The following is a 17012-nucleotide window of genomic DNA, read 5'->3' on the forward strand; positions in this document are numbered from 1 at the left end:
GCAGCTGGATTAGATTCTTGGTTGGAAATACTCATCCATGTAGACCCCAGTCTGAATGTGCAACACAAAAATGTTGGAAACTTGAGTCACAAATACTGTAAATGATTCCATGGTTGACAGTATGATCTACAAGTCCTATTGTAGCAGGCACTGTGTTCTGGCCCTGCTAAGATCTCAGCTGAGATCTCACCTGTCCTGAAAACAGCCATACGTATTTTCATCTGTAAAGACATAAAGCTGCTAAAATTCACCATGGGAATACCTCTTTTACCAGTATAATGAAGTGATGAATTTTTGAAAGCCTATTTCAGAACTAGATACTGTTACACAAGTACAAACTTGGTCAAAACCTCATCTATTATGCTCCCCCTATGGTTTTCTTTATTCACTGAAAGTCTTACTTTGTGAGTCAAATGTAGGCACCAGGGTCATCAACACTACCACACTTGTTTGCCTCCCTGAAAGAAGTGACGCCTCTCATCACATTATTGCATCTTAAGGGTCCTCCAGAATCCCTGTGGAAAAGAGAAAAAATACATCATTCAAATTTACAAGGGCAGAAAAATGCTGCTTTTAAATAAAATTTGCACCAGTTGCATGTAGAAATATTGGGGATTTCTTCTTTTTTCCTCCTTTGAAATTAAGATTTTCATTAGCTCCTGTGCAAATCATGTTATCTGTTGTAATAGGGTTGTTTTTATAATGATTTTTGTTGCAGATTTGCCTGCTGATGACAGTGATATTGACCTCCTTCAGGGTATCAGAAAGCCTTTCTCAGATGATTGTGTTTTCCCCATCCAGCTACTGTGCAAGTTGTTCCTGGTTTGGGGGTCATCTGAAGTAGGCAGTGGAATGAGTTGCACAGCTTTATCAGGTTTTGCTCTTTTCTGGAGTTGTAGATGATAGAGAAAATAGTTCTTATGGGGCAGAGTCTAATAGAGGCCCCAGCATGTTAACAATTGGATCATTTTTATTATGGTAATAGGGGCTTACTACAACCCCTTTTTGAGATTCCTCAGTTCTTTGTGACAGGATTTATGTAATCAATGTAAGAACTAGGAAAATGAGTATTCTTTGTCTCATGAAAACCCATTTAGCTTCACTGAAATACAAGCTCTGAAAAATACCCTATTTTACTTCACTGGCTCTCAGATCATTGGGAAGGCAAAATCACAAATTCACTGTCACTGGCAAAATTAAAAATTAGACAAGTAGAACATTTTTAATTAGAACTGTTTTCCAGACAAAACAGTAGGGGTTTTAACCAAATTATTTCTATGTATGAAATATACTTCTTTCCGTGGATAGTCTTTATAATTTCATTGAAAAGCCAGAGACTGAACTGTCTTGGTCAAGCTTCAGAATTTTTCTACTTCTAGCATTGGCATGTAGTACAGAACTTGTTGGTTGCCTTAGTTCCCAGTGCATCTCCAATTCACCAGTTTGCTGATTTAGCAGACTGGACTATATCACCCCCCCAGAAAAGTCACCAGAAACTCCTGTGGCTCATTTCCATCGTAAGAAGGAAGAAAATGACACATCATAGGAGGTACATATTCCATAAATGATGTGTAAGTCTATACCTTCAGCAGCATAACATCATTTTCCATAAAATTAGGTAGCATGGGTAGTGAATGTGTTTTTGAATCTGAAAAAGCTATCTTCCTCTTGCTGTCTCTGAATGAGGTCCAAGAATAACTTTGCCTCCTTCCCTTCAAAGAGTAACAACATAGTTAGTGGAATTTGCTGCTGTAACTCCATAATTCCTTGTTGTTTAAATTGGTGCTACAATGTCCAACCACTACAGAATCTTTTTTCTTATGCCTGAAAAGCAACAGTAATTACAAAAATATAAAGATTTTACAAGTAAAAAATTGACTTGGTGAATCAAAATTCTTGCTATCTTATTTTCAGCTTCCCAAGAGCATAGACAGGTTTCAGCTACTTAGCTCTGAAGCTACCCCTGTTGTTTCCCTTTGGGAGCTGAATGAGGGGTAGATGCATGAGCTTTGCTGTCGGTAGTGGCCTCGCCAGCTGTGCCCTCTGCAAAGTGCTGAAAATCTAGGAGAACAGCTCACAGCACTTTGAATTCAGAGATGATGATGACTGGACTGGATTATACCGTTGCTTTGTCCTAACATCATTTCAACACTATTTTCTGAGTCCACATAGCTCATTCCCTTTCTCTAATTTGTTCTGCAACTTCATATAATTACTACATACTGAAGTGGTAAACAGAGTTGTGCCTGCTGGGGCTCCCTGGTTTAGAAAACTGGAATCTAGCACTCCTTGGTCAAGCAGTACTTTGTGGACAATGGGTACACCTGTCTATGGAAGAGCAATGTATGTTACAGCTGAATAGGAGAATATTCATTCAGCAGACGTGTCATTGGCCCTCAGTTGCATCTTACTGTGGCAAACACAACCCTGATGAAGAGGTTCCTTCCTTTCCTTCAACTATTAAGAGCTGTCTGACTGTTGCATGAGCATTGTGAGGTTAATTATTTATTGTATTTCCTCTTCAATGTGATATCATTTAGAAACACTCTTTATGTTATGTTAATATAATAGCTTTTGGGCAAAATGCTGCCTTTGTAGTAGGTACCATATATCTCCCTATTGGATGGAGATGGGAAAGACGGATAAATTTCTGTGATGTCTGTGGAGTCCAATGATTCACTGGTCCTGGGCATGCTGTTCACAATTCGTGTGTGAGGTCTGGCTCAGCAGCAGCTCTGGTCCTCCTCACAATGGCAAGGGTCGGGACATGTCACGTAAACCTCATGTCTTGCCTTGCTGAGGCGCTCTGTGAGGCCAAATAGCCGTCTGCATTTTGAGTCAGACAGGAAGAAGAAAGGTTGGCTGACTAGCCAACATATCCAGTAGAGCAGAGATCTCTCGTCATCTGTCTGGAGTATTTTTGCTCTTGTGTGACTGTATGCTGTCTCTTTCTGTGGTGGGCTGCATATCTTTTACAGAATAAAATGACAAGAATTTATTTCTGTTTTCTGAGCAGCTGTTTAGACTGGCCACTCCTCTGTTTGAATGAGAACTGAATAAATCTTATTAGAGCGTTTTAAAAGCACAGTTTCTCACTTTCGAATATATACCCAAACAATAGAAATAACTTCCATTGATATTAAGTAATTTGGAATATCAAATATTCTATAAACTAACTGGTTACATTCAGTGAAGTGTCACTACCACACAGTCCCAAAGGTTTCTTGAAGAATTGAGACTCACTACGTGCAGCCTGCACGTGATCTAAGTACTTGTCATTCTGTTTTAAGTTGATTTGTAAACTACTGATCCTGCTGCATTGCATACAGTTGCCTTCATTAGTCAGATCCTGCCAATGCTACAGACTATGCATTATTAATGACCCAATCATTATTTATGCATCTGAAACAGCAGTGTCTTAGAGCAGAACATTCCTAAGTGCTTAAAACAAATGTTACCTGTGTTCCTTGGACTAAGCCTCAAAACACTCTGAGAGATGAAGTTGAATTAGATGCAAGCATTATTCCTCCCATACTATACCTCCCATTTTAGTGACCTGAGCTCACAAAACCTGAATGTCAGTCACGACTATGACAAGCCTGACAAGTCAAATGTGAGCACAAGCTCCCCTTCCCCAGGTGGGATACCTCAAGGCTGGCACAGCTGTTGAACAGCTGGCTCAGGTAAAGGAGGACATCTGCTGTTCATGTTAGAAATTAAAATGCCATGTGTTTGCAAAAATGTTCTCTAAATTGTATTTTATTTTTCCATTTTTTTTAGCTCCCTGTATTTTGGGTAACTAAAAGCAAACCAATTAGAATAAATCTGGAAACCTGACCTCCTCACACACTGTGTAGGCAGCTGAGCCAGCCTTCTTCCATCAGTTAGTCTGAAACAGAGGACACAGCATCTTCTTTCTAAGTGAATTCGACTTTCACTCTTCTCCAGCTAAATCGAATTTGGTTGCATTTCTTGAAAGAGTAGAAACATTCGCACCTAGCGTGTGCTTGTTTTGGACATTTACAAACCAAAAGCCAAACCTTCGTCTTTGGCATTATGAGATTTTTCTTCTTCTGGGAGCTGGGGTCTCTCTTCAGTTAGTGGGTCAGAGATCTGCAGTCAGTTATGGTTATAAAAAAATCATATTTGGGGGCTATTCAGTGGAAAGGTTGCCTCTGCTCCTGTGAAGAGTGTGCTCTGCCCACTGGTTTCTTTTTCTAATTAGCACATCCTCTTTGGCTGACTTTAAGTGTTTGTCACTGGGATAGACTGGAGCAACATCTTGTCTCGTCTCCTCCTGAGCTGTATGATGATGCCCATGCAAAACCTACCCACCCCTATGCTATGCGTAGACTATTTTTAGCAAGTGCTAATGAATATTATGTGATAATCACTTCTGGAATAGTTTTTTTCTTAGGCAAAATTGCAGGAATCCAGCAACATGGATCTCTGTGTGGCTTTCAAACAGCCTGCCAGAAACCTGGATGAGGTGGCAGTGGGTATCTTTTTGGTTCCTCCCCTCCTCCCCCAAGCTTTTCTGTGTGCACAGTGGCTGATTGCCTGGGCTTTCTGCAAGTCTAGCAGTTGCACCTGCGTTTGGGGATGATACCTGGAAGAGTCCCAGGGCTGGGTTTTTGTGAGTCTTACATCGTTTTCACTGTGTAAGCATGCTTAGTAGGTAAAAATATATGTTTTCAAGATCCAGCACTGCCTTTGCAGCTGTTTTCACAAGGAATATTAAAATGCAAATAACATGACATGCAGCTGGAATAAGGAACATATTTTTGGTTTGGTTTTTTTTTTTTTTTTTTTTTTTTGGTTCATAAAGTCTTTGTTCTGGCTTGACTAAGTTGTCCTGTGTGTAGAAACACTGTGTCCTAAAGATGAAGCCCAGGAAACTAGCTGTATGTCTTCTGGCAGTGTAATCTTAGTGGGCTGCATCAAGTTCAGCAGGGTAAAATGAAGAAAGACAAACTCTAATAAATACATTTCTGATGATACTCAGAGAGCTTGGGGGAGAGGGAAATTTATTAGTTGCCTAACTCATTTATTAGCAGGAACTGGATGAATAACTCTCTTTGGGTTTTGGCAGTCTCCCATTTTAATATTCACTATAGGGGTGTCTTGAGTTGGCCAACAGCCATTCTTCTTCCTTAATAAGCTGAATCCTGCATTTAATGAAGGACAAAACCCTTACTAATATTGAAGATACCCACTTTTGCAGACCTCTTACCTGTATGCATAATATTTAGAATGAGTATTGAGTATCGATGTGGGTTCTGACATCCCAGTGATGTCAGCAAAACAACATATATGCTATAGGTCAGGCACATATCAGTCCTTTGCAGAATTCGGCTGTAATTCAAAGTAGACAAAAGATTAATGAAAGGCATCAGTATCAGCAGTCCTTTTGCTAGGGACTCTCCTTAAAAGCCATTTTTCATGCAATTAATTCCAAACTTTGGAAATGCCTGAAGCTGTCAAACCATTATTTCACCAAACTAGATTAACAGTAAAGAAATGTTATTTTGTACAGGAAAATACAAGCTCATGTCAAAACACTGGAAAGAACAGTATTCTTCCCTGTGTTTTATCGTGTTGTTGTAAAACAAAATTGAGTATTATGTTACAGGTCTTTTGATTACCTTGAGAGATGTTGTTTAGTTCCAGTAGTGACCTTCTCTCCCTGTACTTTCTTTACATTACAGATCAAACATATCAGAAGTTAGAGTTGTTCTTGGAGCCCATCAAGCATTCATGGCTGAAAAAGAACAGCAGGTATTTAAGGTTATGGAGTGCTTTCCTAATTCTCACTTTGGCAGCTCTTCCAAGGAAAATGATACAGTGCTCCTCAAGGTATTGTGCTAATTACTGTTGTATTATTATAAAAGGAATTTTGCTGACGATAATTTTTGGATATTCTTTGATATCGAAGAGTACATTGTTTAGATAACTTAACAGTATCACAGAACACCCTACTTTTGGTTGTACTAATCTAGATAAGAGGATTGCAGGCACTGTGAGCAGGGATGATATTTCAAGCCCATTCTGTGCTCTATAACTCCCTTTAACCCACTCACTGCAAACTCTTTAACTCACCCCTCCAAAACCCCAAAACACATTCTTCAGTAAGTTTTCAAAGGCAGTGATGAAGTGATGCAATGGAGTCTGAGTCCCACTTGTATTCCAAAGGGATACCTTGTGCTGGACTAAGGAAAAATGGGGATGAATCTTACTGTTTATTATTTGGGGTAACCACATAAAGTGAAAGTATGGGTGATATAGGACAAAACTAAATTCACCTTTAGGAGCACAGAGGGGTTACATAGTGAAGAAAGCTTAGGACACTGCAGAATGAAGCATGGAAAGATGTCTTCATTAACATCATCATCATCCTAGATGCCAAAGTGGGGTATGGCTGTAAGAATTTCCTGTCCTGTTCAACCTGGTTTATGCCTCGCATGTCCTTGTACTGAGAATTCTGTTAATTCAGCACTGAGATTGACATGGAGACACCCATGGGTGTTTTGAACAGGGAGAGGGCAGCCTTTACATGGGAAACCTACAGGTAGTCAAATGGGTCTGGAGGTCTGCCTTCCTGCAGAAGAAACAGCAGTTTCAGTGCTGATCCAAACTCCCTGAGAAAGATAAAACTTGTACATCATCTTGCCTTTACCTGTAATAATATCATGACTTTCGTATGATGCCTAAGGAATCTTGGATAGATCTTTATCCAGGGTATGCTCAGGATGAATCTGTCAGATAAAGGCCTGCAAAACACACAGTTTGGATCATTTAAGCCCTTTTGAATCTCCCAGAGAAAAACTTAAGCAGTCTGAAGAGTTCTCATTTTCCCCAGTTATGTTGCTGCTGTCATGTTTAATTGATTACGGCTTTTGATTTCATCTTTGTTATTGGGTACATATTGTACCATGGTACATATTGTACCATGCTTTGAGACTTTTCTGTATGCCAGTCAAGCACCAGAATGATTTCAACACAGAAGTTCAGTGACAAGTTCCATTCTTGAATAGGACATTGACACAACAGCCTAACTCCTATGCAGGTTTTAAATTTCCTTCTTAATCAATGGGAAGTTGGACTTGAATTGCTGCCACAGGGAAGGAAGTTCTATACAGACACCAGGGAAATTATTCTGGATTTGTGAAGGGGCAATTAAGTTCAGGATCAGGTCCTAAATATTGAAAAGTGATTTACAGGGAAAGTATTGGTAAAATTAGACTAAATACCAGTTGAAATTATATTATACTTTCCTCTGCTTCTTCATGAGAAAACATTGTTTTTCCTTCTTTTTTCCAGCTTAATGTTATTGCAAAGCTGAGTGAATACAAATAACTTTTGCCTTTTCCTGACCCTGGTGAAGATACCAAATGTGGCACAATGTGTATTCCAGGCTGGAAATTACATCTTAAGGTATGCCATCAAAACATCTTCAGAAAACAACTCTTAAAATTGTTGCTGTGAAAAAGAAGTGTTAAAACATTGAGTAGTTTGGGTCAATGTACTCAGCCAGATCAAGAGGACGGGAATTTGAGTCTGGGATTATCTCAGTTAACTTCAGATGCATTCCTTAGCTAATGTGCTCTCCTTAGGCACCACCTGTAGTTACTGGGGAAAAAGAACTTTCAGGGTCTGAGCCATCCGATCCTTTCCAGATATCAACACTGGATAGTACAGAATTAACTATACACTCAAAAGTGCTGTTTTTGATGTGTTTGTGCCAAGTCCAGAAGGACAATTGCTAAAGAAGTGAGAATCAATTTATACCGACAATAAAAAAAAACCTTTTGAAATAAATTTGTGATAGCACTGTGCTAGTCTACAGCATTCACATTGAATGCTCCATAAGGCTTGAAAATCAGCCTCTCCTTATATCTCACACAACTCCCATGAAATGATGTAAGTCAACTGATCCATTTCATAGGTTGGAACAGATCAGAAGCAACATTTCCAAACTTGCTTATGCACTGCAGGTGGCACTGCACGCTCCTCTGGAGAGCAAGGAACACACATGGGTAGTTACCAGAGAGATTCAGGTGGGTTTTTAATCTGTGCTGGTTGATACAGTGGGATTATTTCTCCTGGTATGGAAGAAGAGACATTCCTGGAGTTTATATGTGAATGACTAAAAAATATATTGACTGACTGAAAAAAATAATTTCCCTTTACAGAGATCCATGAGACAGGCAAGACAGTTTCAATAAATACTGTGCTGTGCATTAGATCTAGATGCTGCTGCTTTAGTGTGCCACCATTAAAACATACCTCCCAGCTTTACAGCTTTACAAATACCATCTCAGCTTCGAGAACAGGTCAAAATACTCCCCTTTGTACAGGTAACGTTTACTCATCTTTAGTATCCTAGTAAACTGCCTCTTAGCACAGTCTTTACTGGACTTCACCCTCGTTCTTAGTGTGATGGGAAAGTACTGCTCACCTTGTTTGTTGTGCCTGGGAAGAGGCATTATTTCTGAATGTGGACTTGCAGAAAATTCAGTTTCACTCTGATAGTGAATAAGATGTCTGCTGTATGAGCAAAGAACAGAACAAAAGCTTTAAATGTTCAAACATTTCACTGGGATGTTATTCATAATGTTATATGTCATTTATCGATCACTAAATTTAATTTTCAAAGAGCTGAAATATTAAAGAGTTAAACATTTTCTATTAATTTTCCATTATGAGAGGGGGAAAAATAATTTATCTCTTTTTTTTCCTAGATTATTTTCCCTTTTTTTTTTTTTTCTTTTTTTTTTTTTTGAGATCAAATAACAGAATCATTTCTTTTCACAGCTTGGTTAATGATCTCATCCTTTCAGTAAATCGTCTGTTGAAAGAAGGATGAATACTGATTGTGATGGGAGTAATTACGCAACTTCTGCAACACAGTGCCAATCTAAAATCTTTCAAAAAACCAGGAATTTTGCTGTGGATTTCAACGGATGTCTACCAACAGAAGGACCTGCTGTGTTTCTGAAGAAGTGTGTGGTTTCCCAGAAACTAAGAAAAGCTGGGGGAAAAGAGGGAAGTGATACAGAAGTGGAAAGACTATATACTGCTGTTGTCTTTTTCAGCTGGGGTTTCAGAGGATGTTGCGAACACAAGTTAGTCCCTTTTACCATTGTAAGGTAAATAACAGCAGGGCTAGCTATCCTTCCCATCTCACAGGAGACTTTTTGCACCTTGCAGCCCGGTAAGAATTATTTGGTGTTTAGCCTCTCAAAGACAAAGGTTTTGCCTTCTTGGTTAATGTAGCAGTGGCTGTATTTCGGTCACTGATGGAAAATAATGAGTGACAGAGTCTGGAAACCATAACCCAGCAGGTCAGTTCCAGTTGAGATGCTGGGCTTTGTGGGCGTGATCTCCTGTAATGACTTTACTTCATTTACAGCACCTTTTTCTTTCTTTCATGGTGGTGCAGTGGGTGGAAGGTCGTTTCTGCTGGACCCCCAAGTGCACCATCAGGCCTGGCTGACCCTGCCCAGCCCTGGGGCTCCGCTACCCACTAGCCCATGGATCAGGACCCATGTCAGCTCCAGGGCCACCAGCCCCTTTCCCAGCAGTGCTGCAGCATGGTCAGTCTTGATCTCCCCTCAGCCAGTCTCTGCCCTGCCATGGGCTCTGCTGAGCCTGTGTCCCAGCCTAGACTTGGCCTACCCCAGGGAGGTGCAGGAGCAGGGAGCTGAGCAGTAATCTTGACTCTGTGCACCCAGAGGTGAGTGTACACTCAGGTAAGGGGCAGTTTGGGCAGGAGTTTTTCAGGGGGCTGGTTTGCAGAGCTGGGCTGTTTCTCACAACTGAGCTGAAAACAGGAAAGGCACAGACAGTAGCTCCAGGTATGTTACAGTTTTACAATAACAGACACCCACAAAGTCTCATAAACTAAAGCTAGAAACCCTTTCTTACTAGACTGGGAGGCGAGCACATGCAACAGCTTGTGGTGGAGTTTACTGTAGATTCCAATTGTTTCCAGCACAGCATTTGCAATTCCATTGTCCTTCAGTAAGAGAAATCTAGTCTTGTCTCTCTTAACCTGTCACCCCACTAACCTCCAGGTCTGTGTGAGGTGTCCCCTTGCACACTCCCTCCTATTTTCCAAATACTTGTACCGGACCAGATCTCTGGTCATAATGTCTATTTTCATATTCACTGAAATTTCTGAGTGGATTAATTTAATCCTGCCTTAGGAATCCTTCTGGCCTTGGCCAGGCTGGGCTCCTATCCATGCTTACACTTGCAGCTTGAGATGACAGCTCCGTCAGACAATTGCATCTTTCTCTGTTTTTACTGTGGTCTTCCAGATAAGTGATGTTGCTGAACGATTATTTGCTGAGGAGTCTGACTTGCTCATTGTCTGTCACATAGTTGTATTTGGGCATAGAGAGCAGCCCCTCTGGTTAACCAACCAAGCAAAGACATGACGTACAGCCCTGATGTAGAGCATACAGCTGGCTGACGACTCTCTGTCCAATAGAGGGGGCTGACAACTCGTATTCACACATCACTCAGGGATGCAGATGCAGTGGGCTTTAGTCCTTAGGTTTGTTCTGCCTTTGTATGGGGAGTAGTGGCTGATGTTTTGTACTTGTTTTGGCTGTACATATAATGCACTGTATGTTCAATTTGGGAATCTTTTTTATTTTTAAACAAACGTCCAGTTCTCAGTATGGAGGGTGGCATTATCTATCGTCAACAACTGTTGTTTCCTGAAAGTGCTGTGGTATGTCTGAAGCATGGACTGCCTCCACTGCTCCTAGTCAAAGTCTTTGTTTTATCTTCTGACTACAGAACTGACCGCCATCTAAGAGGCCATAAAAGTAATCTTCCTTCTGGGCAACTTAATCTGGCATCAGGAAGAAACATTCAGAAAACAGAATTAAAACAAAGCATGCCGTCAGATTTTCAAGATAATTTTCTTGGATGCTTGCCAAAGAGAAATAAAAAGAAACTCAAAGGCTCTTTCGAATTCTGACTAGGTCACTTCTCCATAGTCAATCAAATTACAGCAAATCATTTAAATATGTCTATTACATCTTTTAGTTATGATTTACTAGTTTCCAAAATTTCTTCTCATCTTGTTAATGGTCTGGCAGATGGTTCAGACACTTCCAGCCCACCATGTTTATAACCCTGTAATCATCTGATGAACCCCTTTCTGCACTGACTTAGATTATATTTAATAATAAAAGATAATATTTAATAATCAATATCTAACAGATTGCAATTAGGTTATATTTAGTTGTAGTTTCATTTAAGGTGAAACAGGTTGCTTCTAAGCCATTGAAATCAGCTGTGAAATATGCACTGAAAGTCAGCCACTAATTTCACAAAAAGTCATTGAGTCTAAACGCTGTACGAAGACCCACTCGTCATGACAAAGAGGAAAACACAGAAAGATGAGCAAAAAAAGTCCTTATTTTAATGAAAAATAGAACAGAAACTTACAGATCTTAGCTACCTTCAATGACACAGAATGGATTCAATGTATAAGCAATGGAGTTTCACAAGGTTCATTTAGTGTACATTTGTAAAGAGCAAGAAGCTTTGCCCCATTGAAAGACTCTCACAAAACCTTTATTTCAATGAAATATCAAACCTCTCTGCAGCCACATAGAAAATTAAGATAAGCAATAATTAAAACTGTGACATCAGTAAATAAAAGAACCCGTCTTTAATCACTCTTAATCACTGCTGTCGTAAAACCCCCTAGTAATGAGTATTCAGTTAGTCTGTTCCATTTAAATGAATAAATGGCACATGGCTTTTGGTTTAGGTTATCTTGAAACCACAAAGAGGATGTTATCTACCAGGATGTAGTGTCCAGATTTCTTGGAACATCCCTGTTTCAAGGTGTTGCAACCAAAGCTGTATCCCACATCATTTCAGCACCCCTGGTCCCAGATAAAAACAGATGCATGAAAAGAAGGGGGAGCTCTGGACTACTGTGTTTGCAAAACCCCTGACATTTTCAAATGGCAATGGACTACACTGACAGTGATGTGGTTTTCACTGATTAGAACCTGGGGCATGCAAGTTTCATGCCAGAAGCCACAGTCCTGTCCTAGGGCTGGTCTTTGCAGAATTCAAGTAACAAATGGTCACACTGAGCACACAATACTCTCTGAACAGGCTTTGGGCATGCTGGCAGAGCACTGTGAAGAAACTTGCACTGCTTCCTTTCACTGGGGATCGTGAGAGGCCTCATCTTCCACCTTGGTCCAGCTAGATCATCTCAACAAATTCCTACTATGTACAATCCACATTGCAGAAGAAAGAGTGATGTAGAGGCAGCAATTCTACTTACAGCACCAAAGATCTTGCACACACAGAGACAGAAAATAAGCTTGCTACTGCTGCTGCACAGTTCAGTTTCTTCCTGCAGTATTTCAGAGGGATGGATTCTAACTGCAAGTTTTCTTGGGGATGCCTCTACACTAAATCATGAGTATATGAGAGTGTGCTGAAAAGTGCAATATGGGGGTCTATGGTGCTCATGATTCAAGGTACACCAACTTCAGAAGTTATCACCTCTCTAGCTGGAAGGGATTGGTGTTAGTGCTCCTCCAGGAGAGGAAATGGGTGGTTTGGGTTAACTTACGGGCGTGTGGATTAGTTTGTGGAGCTGTGAAGTAATACTCTGCTGCAGCAGCAATCAGCCAGACAGTGTCACAGTGAAATTTGTCATGGATTGCACATCAGAGCCCTCAAGTATTAAACAAAATAGATTTGTGTATTCTGTCTTATGAACTGTGGTGTTGATCTTATCAAGTGGTCTTGGCCTCATTTCAACAGAAATATTGACAGTATCTGCACAAGGGAGGGTATGGCCCGCACAAACAATCCAGGAGGTTCCTCAATTGTGTGGAAGACAACTTCCTCCTGCAAGTACTAGAGGAGCAGACAAGGAGAGGTGCCATGCTTGACCTCGTGCTCACCAACAGGGAGGGGCTGGTGGGGAATGTGATGTTCCAGGGCAGCCTTAGCTGCAGCGATCACGAGATGGTCGAGTTTGAGATCCTCAGGGCAGAGAGAAGAGCGTGCAGCAAGCTCACTGCCCTGGACTTCAAGAGAGCAGACTTTGGCCTCTTCAGGAACCTCATCAGTAAGGTTCCATGGGATATAGCCCTAGAGGGCAGGGGTGGGGCAGGAATGTTGGTTGGTATTCAAGGATCACCTACTGCAAGCTCGGGAGTATTGCATCCTGAGAAGAAGGAAATGGGACAGGAAGGCCAGGAGGCCTCCATGGATGGACAAGGAACTGCTGAGAAAACTCAAAGGGAAAAAAGAAGCTTATAGAGGGTAGAAGTGAGGACAGGTGGCTTGGGAAATATACAGGGACATTGTCCAGGAAGCTAAGGATCAGGTCAGGAAAGCTAAGGCCCATTTAGAATTGAGTCTGGCCAGGATGTCAGGGATAACAGGAAGGGCTTCTATAGTTACGTAGCAAACAAAAGACACACTAGGGACAACGTGGGCCCTCTCCAGAAGCTATCAGGAGAACTGGCTACCCTGGATTTGGAGAAGGCTGAGGTTCTTAATGACTTATTTTCTTCAGTCTTCACTGATCAGAAATGCTCTGACCACACCACACATTCTTGGAAGGCAGATGCAGGGACTGTGAGAATGAAAAACATCAAGGTGCTTGGTGACAGCCAGCATGGCTTCACTAAGGGGAAATCCTGCCTGACCAATTTGGTGGCCTTCTATGATGGGGCTACAGAACTGATAGACAGCGGTAGAGCAGTTGACGTCATCTACCTGGACTTGTGCAAAGTGTTCAACACTGTGTTTCATGGCATCCTTCTCTCTAGACTGGAGAGACATGGATTTGATGGATGGACCGTGGATAAAGAACTGGCTGGATGGCCGCACACAAAGAGTTGTGGTCAATGGCTCGGTGTCCAGCTGGAGACCAGTAACGAGCGGTGTCCCTCAGGGATCGGTGTTGGGACCGGTCTTGTTCAACGTCTTTGTCGCTGACATGGACAGTGGGATTGAGTGCGCCCTCAGCAAGTTTGCCGATGACACCAAGCTGTGTGGTTCGGTTGATACACTGGAGGGAAGGAATGCCATCCAGAGGGACCTTGACACGCTTGTGAGGTGGGCTGATGCCAACCTTGTGAAGTTTAACCCAGCCTAATACAAGGTCTTACACTCATCTCGGGGCAATCCCAGCCACAGCTACAGGTGTTATGGGGAGGTGATTCAGAGCAGCCCTGCGGAGGACTTGGGGTGTTGGTCAATGAAAAACTTAACATGAACCGGCTTTAGTGTGCGCTTGCAGCCCAGAAACCAGCTGTATCCTGGGCTGCATCAAAAGGAGTGATGAAGGTGATCCTGCCCCTCTACTCTGCTCTTGTGAGACCTCACTTGGAGTATTGTGTACAGTTCTGGTGTCCTCAACATAAGGACTTACAGCTGTTGAAGCAAGTCCAGAAGAGGACACAAGGATAATCAGGGCCTGAAGTACCTCCTGTATGAAGACAGGCTGAGAAAGTTGGGGCTGTTCAGCCTGGAGAAGCTGCGTGGTGACCTCATGGCAGCCTTCCAGTATCTGAAGGGGGCCTACAAGGATGCTGAGGAGGGACTCTTCATTAGAGACTGTAGTGACAGGACAAGGAGTAACGGGTTAAAACTTAAACAGGGGAAGCTTAGATTGGATATAAGGAAGAAGTTCTTTACTGTAAGGGTGGTGAGGAATTGGAATGTGTTGCCCAAAGAAGTGTTATATGCTCCATCCCTAGCGGTGTTCAAGGCCAGGTTGGATAGAGCCTTGGGTGATATGGTCCAGTGTAAGGTGTCCCTCCTCATGGCAGAGGGATTGGAATTTAATTATCTTAAGGTCCTTTCCAACCCAAACCATACTATGATTCTATAATTCTATGATTCTAAGATAACAGCACAGGTGGTGATAACACAAGACACAGAGTAATTTCTAATGGTATATTTAAAGCGTTTCTCTTTCAGGCCTCTTTCCCTCCCCTTGCCTGTTCTGCACCCAGTTACCTAAGTCAGGGTCACATTTTGGTATCAAAACTTGTGTCATGATTTTTGATATATCTGGGACAGTGGTTTTCAGAAAGGTTTGTTATTCTGCCAGCTGGGTTGGGTTTTTGCCTTCTCATGATGCTTGGCTCCAGCTTGGCCATCCTGTGCAGTATTCATCTGCCTAGCCAATCACTGCTGGTGGCTCTGGTGGGTTTCAATAGACACAGCCTAGGTCATGAGTCCTGTTTCAGGCACTTATCTTAGGTAATAGACAAACAAAATAAATGCTTTCCTTCCAAGCTGGTTCTAGAAAACAAGCTTATTTGTTTGCTACCAATGTTTTATAAAATGAAAAGCATTTTTCATTTTATTGAACAGAAAAAGCTACTAAAGCTAGAACTGAAGATAATATTGTGAAATTCTGGCCCAACTGGACTCACAGGATCCACATGAAGGAATATGCCATGTAACACATGAGGTATTTTGGGGGCTGATTCTTACTGTCAATAACCATCTGTAGCAGATCTTCCTCTTGGTCACCCTTGCAGCTTCTTGACAGGCAGGCCAACATTCACAGTCTGTAACATCATAGGCCAACTCCTGTCACAGTGAAGAGGGCACATTATACAGCATAGGCGGCAATTAGAACACAGGGCTGGGGGCTGAACAGTAGCTATCTGATTTTAATTAAATCACCTAAGACAGTATATCTCACTGTGAACTATTTCAAAATTTCTGCTTGCTTAAAAAGTTTATTCTATTAGGACAAGAAACATAAAATAACCCATGGTCAGTCTATGACAATTCAGAAGATTAAGCAAAAAAGAAGAATATGCCAGGATGGAGAAATCACATATTCAGTCTGTCAGATTCATAATTTGGGAAAATACTGCAACTTTGGATGATTTACTCAAGGTGTTTTTGGGCATTTGTCCTAAAGGGTAAAGCCATTTATTTAAATGACTGAAAATTAACATCAAGGCTTTTTATTAAATAGTTAAGATTTATCTATGGATAAAATAAGAAAGCAATGCAACTCACCATATTTTATTTAATACTCTCAAATATGCCTAACGATATAAATGCATATAAATGATCAAATTTCTCAGTCAAAACAAAAGGTTGTGTTCTGCTGTAACACCTCTTGTTTATAAGACCTCTTATAAGACCTCTTTTCTTTTAGCAATACAGTAAGAAAGTTAAAAATAATGAGATACAAGCTAAAATAGATCTGAAAGTGACTGTTTTTAGGCTTATAATTTGTTTGGTTTTAGACTTATAATTCTAAGCTTTTTGACAGTTTTGCCACTTAATGAAACACAAACTTAGTCACGGGCAATATGCAGCTGTTGCCTTTCATTGCTTTCTAATTTGAACTAGTTTGCAAACATTCCTTTTCTTTGGGTGAAAAATACACACAAAAATCTTTGAACTGGTTTTGGTTTCTTTACAAGAAACCAAAAGAAGATCATAACACATTGAAAGTACTATGTGAAATCCTGGCTCACTGAAATGAGTGGCAAAGCATTTATGTCTTTAGGGTAAGTGTTAACCCTCAATATATGCACTCTAGGAAAAAAAAAAAAAAGTATTCAAATATTTGAAAATACAGCCAAATGACGGGCAAAGATGTAGGAAGCATGTGTGTGCATGAAAATCCTATTGACACCCTGGTGACACAAATGGACCTGTGCCATTTGTGTCACCTCCAAGTGCATTGTTCTGGGACACCTTGACAGCTATCTTTTTTTCATGGAAGCTAAGATATTGATTTAAATCCTGTCCAAACCTGTTCACTGAAGTAGCTACTGATGGCATACAGCATGAAAATGCTTGAAGACAAAATGTCAAAAGACTTCTTGGAGAACAGATGGGAAAAGGGGAAACATAACCCGTACTGCTGACAAAACAAAGCCGTGTGCTGTGGTCAACATGCTGAAGGGAAGAGATGCTATCCAGAGGGACCTCAGCAGGTTCTGTGCAAACCTCATGAAGTTTAAGAA

The 17012-nt window shown here is 41.1% G+C and overlaps 1 pseudogene; it reads left to right on the forward strand.

Moving 5' to 3' along the window:
* Positions 1 to 2314: 2314 nt before the first annotated feature.
* Positions 2315 to 8202, forward strand: LOC133222429 (mast cell protease 9-like; annotated as a pseudogene).
* Positions 8203 to 17012: the final 8810 nt, after the last annotated feature.

The sequence above is a fragment of the Neopsephotus bourkii genome, unplaced genomic scaffold, assembly GCF_033783945.1.
Source record: "Neopsephotus bourkii isolate Nb327-2 ecotype Australia unplaced genomic scaffold, CSIRO-AGI_Nbou_v1 NB_1594, whole genome shotgun sequence".
In the NCBI taxonomy this organism is placed as follows: domain Eukaryota; kingdom Metazoa; phylum Chordata; class Aves; order Psittaciformes; family Psittacidae; genus Neopsephotus; species Neopsephotus bourkii.